This window comes from Colobus angolensis, unplaced genomic scaffold (genome assembly GCF_000951035.1).
Source record: "Colobus angolensis palliatus isolate OR3802 unplaced genomic scaffold, Cang.pa_1.0 Scaffold47, whole genome shotgun sequence".
NCBI classification, from domain to species: Eukaryota; Metazoa; Chordata; class Mammalia; order Primates; family Cercopithecidae; genus Colobus; species Colobus angolensis.
In genome coordinates this window covers 2,881,718-2,888,598 of record NW_012118154.1, presented here as the reverse complement: position 1 = coordinate 2,888,598, position 6,881 = coordinate 2,881,718, and the positions used below count along the sequence as shown (strand labels likewise).

Below are 6,881 nucleotides of genomic sequence, written 5' to 3'. Positions count from 1 at the left end.
GTCTCGGCCTCCCAAAGTGCTGGGATTACAGGCTTGAGCCACCGCGCCCGGCCACTTGTATGGCTTCTTTTGAGAAATGTCTACTCAGATCTTTTGCCCATTTTTAAATTGGATTTTTTTTTTCCTTTGGTATTGAGTTGTTTGAGCTCCCTATACAGTCTGGTTATTAACAGCTTCTCAGGTGGTTAGTTTTCAAATATTTTCTGCCATTCTGTGGGGTTTCTTTTCACTTTGTTGAATATTTCCTTTGCTATGCAGAAGTTTTTAGCTTGATATAATCCCATTTGTCTATTTTTACTTTGTTTGCCTATGCTTTTGAGATCTGACATAAAAAAATCTTCACCTAGACCAATGTCCTGGAGTGATTCCTCAATGTTTTCTTCTAGTAGTTTCATGGTGTGAGGTCTTAGATTTAATCTTTAATCAATCTTGATTTGATTTTTGTATATGGTAAGAGAGAAGGATCTAGTTTCATTCTTCTGCATATAGTTATCTAGTTTTCTTGGCACCATTTATTGAAAAGTCTATCCTTTCCCCCATTGTATGTTCTTGGTGCCTTGTTGAAGATGAGTTGGCTGTAAATGTGTGGATTTACATGTGCATTCTCTATTCTGTCCCATTGGTCTGTTCTGTCTGTTTTTATGCCAGTGTCATATTGATTTAGTTACTATAGCTTTATAGTAAAATTTGAAGTCAGGTAGTGTAATGCCTCCAGCTTTGTTCCTTTTGCTGAGGATTGCTTTGGTTATTTGGAGTCTTTTGTGGTTCCATATACATTTTAAGATTTTTTTTTCTATTTCTGTAGAGAATGTAATTGGATTGCATTTAATCTGTAAATTGCTTTGAGTGGTATTATAATTTTACCAATATTAAGTAGTTCAGTTCATGAACCTGGAATATCTTTTCATTTTGTTGTGTCCTTTTCAATTTCTTTCCCAGTATTTTAGTATGGTATTTCTTTATTTCTTTGCTTTTGTCTTCACACATTTTAGCTTAGGATGCAGAATCTGGCCTTTTCAAATTCTGACTCCCAGTCCTCAAGGATTGCAAGGTATAGGTATAAAGATTTTTCTAAAAAAAGAAGTTTCATTATTCCCTCTCTGCTTTTAGATAGTATAGCTTGGACTGAACTTCTGCTTTTCTCATAAAATATTATTTGAGGCCACAAGTAAAGTTCAATATCTTGCTATTTTTCTCGGGGCTGAGTCCAAAGATTTAACAAACCATCGGATAGCCAGTTGCATTTCTACTGTATAACAAAAATTTTCAAATAATTATTTAGGAATGGGAATAATTATCTCCTGTTTTGCACCCCACATTATCTCAGCTATTTTCATATGTTAGGGCCTGTTACTTAAATTATCTTATTCTCAGGTATAAATTACTCAGGAATTTTTCAGTAGCAGATGACAGAAACCCAACTTAAAACTGCTTTAACAAAATTCAAGTGGGTGGTGGGGGGTGCAGGTGTGTGTTTCAAAGGAGGGGAAGACTATTTCCACTTCTACAAGTACATGCTAGATTGGGCACTGATGGACGGAGTCATCAATTTATTAGTGAAGCATTAACTTGTGTTGAACAAGACAAGCTGGGTCAAGCATTTGAAGATGCTTTTGAGCTACTGAGGCAACATTCAACTGGAGTTCTTCAAAACGTATCTGGTTTTCTTTTTTTTTTTAATTATTATACTTTATGTTCTAGGGTACATGTGCACAACGTGCAGGTTTGTTGCATATGTATACATGTGCCATGTTGGTGTGCTGCACCCATTAACTCGTCATTTACATTAGGTATTTCTCCTAATGCTATCCCTCCCCATCCCCCCTCCCCACAATAGGCCCCGGTGTGTGATGTTCCCCTTCCTGTGTCCAAGTGATCTCATTGTTCAATTCCCACCTATGAGTGAGAACATGCAGTGTTTAGTTTTCTGTTCTTGCGATAGTTTGCTGAGAATGATGGTTTCCAGCTGCATCCATGTCCCTACAAAGGACGTGAACTCCTCATCCTTTTTTATGGCTGCACTTACCTGGTTTTCATCAGTGATTGTCCCCATGTCCAAGGAGATTCCAACTGCTATGGAGTGTTGCTTACAGAGGAATCTGTTTATAATTGGAGAACTTTAATAAATAATGCTGCAGACTTCTATTTTGAAGGAACTATTCATTGATCTTTGTGGAACGTAACTGAAAGCCAGCTGGTACAGTCTGCTGTTTTCCAGCAAGAGGGAGGACAAGGCAGGAAGATGCTCTGTTTGAATAACTTCACAAATCTCGGTATAATCCCAAGATGGCATCTGTATTCAGTAAGTAGATAAAACCAAAGGCAGTTTCCAGTTTGTATCAAAAAACGAAGAAAAATTTGTCAAACTTTGAAGAATAAGAAAGGGCAACGGGAAGGCCATGATCTATCAGAAAATGGCCAGGGCATGGAGGAATTACGGAACAACTCAGGAAATCAGCAAAATCTGGAGAAAGCTCATTTACCAGTGAGCTTCAGTGGGGCCATTCTCTGAAGATCTTTCCATCTTGTTTCTCGGAGAAAGAGATCATCTACTCACAGTATGTTCAACTGATCAAGAACATCCTAGTTTGAATAATTGGATTGCAAACTAAAATTATACATATGCCAGTTACCATGAGCTTAGTCACCGTGATTGCTAAATATACTCTCCCATTTCATCATCTTTTTTGGCATTAGACATCCCTACAAGCTTCAGGATTTTTCTCTTAAAAGCAAATACTGAAGATAAAAAAAATTAGCTTCATTGCGGCTATCTTTTATCAAATAGCACATAATTTATACAGACTTGGTGGGAAATTCTGCCAGTGAACAACTTTATTGTTTAAAATCATCAAGCCCCATTTGAAAGTATGGACTAAACGTCCTTGCTCTTACTGTTCTCTATGCAACCACTTGCTTCTAGGTTAACAATGCCAGTGCAGATGATTTGATTTATGTATTGATTTAAACATTTTCCTGTCTTACACCTCAGGTGAAAAATCATTTGGATATATAGCTGATGGCTTTACAAAAATTATTTACAAAAGGTAATTGCATAGAATACAGTGTTTATGCCAAAGTATGTTTATGTCTTAAAAACTTTAGTGGAAATGTCTATTCAGGTCCCTTGCTCATTTTCTAATTGGGTTTCTTGTTTTCTTAATATTGAGTTATTTGAGCTCCTTCTGTATTTTGGATATTAATCCCTTGTCAGATGTATGGCTTGCAGCTGTTTTCTCCCAATCTGAGTTGTTTCTGCATGCTGTTGGTGGTTTCATTGACTATGCAGAAGCTTTTTAGTTTGATATAGTCCCATTTGTCTATTTTTGCTTTTGTTGCCTGTGATTTTGGGGTCACATCCAAATAATCGTCGCCCAGAGAGTGTCATGTAGTTTTTCCTCCCTGTGTTTTCTTCCAGTAAGTTTAGAGTTTCTGGTATTACATTTGAATCTTTAATTCATTTTAAGTTGATTTTTAGTTCCGTACATGGTGTGAGATCAGTGTCCAATTTTATTCTTCTGCAGGTGGAAATTTAGTTTTCCCAACACTATTTATTGAAGAGACTGTTCTTCTCCTGTTGCATATTCTGGTACCTCTGCTGAAAATCAATTGACTGTACAGTAGTAGGTTAATTTCCAGGCTCTCTATTCCACTCCATTGGTCAATGTGTCTTTTTCGTTTTTCCCCAATACGATGTTGTTTTGATTGCTATAGCTTTGTAGTATACTTTGAAATCCAGTGGTGTGATACCTCCAGCTTTGTCCTTTTTGTTCATGATTGCCTTGGTTGTTTGAGGTTTTTGTGGATCCATATGAATTTTTGTTTTGTTTTGTTTTTTGAGACGGAGTCTCACTCTATGGCCCAAACTGGAGTACAAGTGGTATGATCAGGGCTCACTGCAACCTCTGCCTCCCAGCTTCAAGGGATTCTCATCCTTCAGCCTTCCAAGTAGCCAGGATTACAGGTGAGCACCACCATGCCTGGCTGATTTTTGTGTTTTTAGCAGAGATGGGGTTTTACCATATTGGCTAGGTTGGTCTTGAACTCCTGACCTCAGGTGATCCTCTCACCTCGGCCTCCCAAAGTGCTGAGATTATAGGTGTAAGCCACCATGTCCAGCCCCATATGAAGTTTTGGATTTTTTTAAAATTTCTATGAAAAGTGATGTTGGGATTTTCATATGGATTGCATTGAATTTGTAGATCACTTTGGGTAGTATAGACATTTTAGTAATATTAGTTCTTCTGAACCATGAACATGAAATATCTTTCCATTTACTTGTGTCTTATTCAGCTTATTTCATCAACATCTTATAGTTTGCATTGTATAAGTCTTTTGTCTCCTTGGTTAAATCTGTTCCTGGGTATTTTATTTTATCTTATTTTTTGTAGCTATTGTGAGTGTGATTTCTTGATTTCTTTTTGGAGAGTTTGTTGTTGGTGTATAGAAATGCTACTGATTTTTGTGTATTGATTTTGCATCCTGCAACTTTATTGTATTTATTAGTTTTAACAGTTTTTTTGACAGGATTTTCCATATATAAGATCATGTTGTTGGCAAACAGTTATTCCTTTTAATAAAAGGCCTTCACTATTTTACTTTTTATTTCTTTTTCTTGCTTGATTGCTCTGTCTAGGACTTCCAGTTCCATGTTGAGTGGAAGTGGTGAGAGTGGGCATCCTTGTCTTGTTCCAGATCTTGGGGGAAAGGCTTTCAGTTATTCACTGCTGAGTCATTGTTAGCTGTGAGCATCTCTGGATAGCTTTTATTGTTGACATACCTTTCTTCTATACCTAATTTGGTGATTGTTTTTATGATTAAGGGATGTTGAATTTTGTCAAATTTTTTTCTGCTTCTGATGAGATCATATGATTTTTGTCATTTATTCTGTTAATGTGGCATATCATTTATTGACTTGCATATATGTTAAACCCTCCTTGCATTCCAGGGATAAAGACATTTCTCAAAAGAATACATATAAATGGCCAATAGATATAATGAAAAATACTCAATATTGCTAATCATTAGGGAAATGCAAATTAAAGCCATAATGAGACATCATCTCACACTGGTCAGAATGGCTTTTATCAAAAATATGAAAGATAAATGTTGTCAAGAATGTGGAGAAAGGAGAACCCTTGTACAATGTTGGTGGGAATGTAAATTAGCATGGTCAATATGGAAAACAGTATGGAGGTTCTTCAAAAAACTAAACATAAAATTGCCATATGATCTTGAAATCCCACTTTCGGGTATTTACCAAAAAGGTTTAAAATCATTTTGTCGAAGGGATGTCTATACCCCATGTTAATTGCAGCACCATTCACAATAGCAAGTTACAGAATTAACTGTGCATCAACAAATGAGTGGATGAAGACAATGTTGCACACTTACACAATGGAATTCTATTAAGCCTTAAAGAAGAAAGATATTCTCGGCCAGGCACGGTGGCTCACACCTGTAATCCTGGCACTTTAGGAGGCTGAGGTGGATGGATCACTTGAGGTCAGGAGTTCAAGACCAGCCTGGCCAACATGGTGAAACCCCATCTCTACTAAAAATACAAAACATTAGCCGGGCATGGTGGTGGGTGCCTGTAATCCCAGCTACTTGGGAGGCTGAGGCAGGAGAATGGCTTGAACCTGGGAGGCGGAGCTTGCAGTGAGCTGAGATTGTGCCATCACACTCCAGCCTGGGTGACAAGAGCGAAACTCCATCTCAAAAAAAAAAAAAAAACAAAAAACAAAAAAAACTTAAAGACGAAAATGAAGCTATATAATGTGGCATTTCCCCCAAGATTATAACCTACTGGATGCATTTTTATAAGGAGTATGACACTTTTGTCTGGCAGAAAATACCTAGAATATAATATTTGAGAGAGAATCAGACTTCCCAAATTTTCTGGCTCATCCAAAACCCAATATTTTATTTATTCATTTATCATTTTTTCAACAATTTAAAACATTGATGGATAAGTTACATAGTTTCAGGGTACACACGATAACTTAATACATTCATACAATTTGTATACATCACATCAGTGTACTTGGGATATCCATCACCTTAAATATTTCTTTATCCTAGAAATGTTTGAATTTTTCTCTTCTATTTTGAAATGTACAGTGTCTTTTTGTAAACTAGAGTCACCCTACACATCTATTGAACACTGGAACATATTTCTTCTATTAACTTTATATTTGTATCCATTTATCAACTTCTTTGAATCCCCTACTTCTGCTACCCTTGCTGGCTTCTGGTAACCACCAATCTACTCTCTACCTTCATGAGATCCACTTTTCTTAGCTCCCACATGAGTGAGAACTCGTGGTATTTGTCTCTCTGTGCTTGGCTTATTTCACTTAACATAATGACCTCTAGTTCTATTTGTGTTGCTGCAAATGACAGGATTTTACTCCTTTTTACAGATGAATAATATTCCATTGTGTGTATATACCACGTTTTCTTTAGCCATTCATTTGTTGATGGGCAATTAGATCGATTCCATATTTTGGCTATGTGAATACTGCTGTGATAAACATGGGCGTGCAGATAGCTCTTTGATATATTCATTTCCTTTCTTTGGAGATATACGCAGGAGTGGGATTCCTGGATCATATGGTAGTTCAATTTTTAGTTTTTTGAGGAACCTCCAAACTGTTCTCTGTAGTAGCTGTACTAATTTACATTCCCACCAGTAGTGTACAAGGGTTCCCTTTCTTCCACATCCTCGCCAGCCTCAGTTTTTGCCTGTCTTCTTGATAAAACCCATTTTAACTGGGGTGAGATGATATCTCATTGTGGTTTTGATTTGCATTTCTCTGATAATTTGTGATGTTGAACATTTTTTATATGCCTGTTGGCCATTTGTATGGCTTTTTTTT

At 36.8% G+C, this 6,881-nt stretch overlaps 1 pseudogene; it reads left to right on the top strand.

The window, feature by feature from the left end:
* The first annotated feature begins 998 nt into the window (after positions 1 to 998).
* LOC105523681 lies at positions 999 to 2,489 on the top strand (annotated as a pseudogene).
* The last annotated feature ends 4,392 nt before the right edge of the window (positions 2,490 to 6,881 follow it).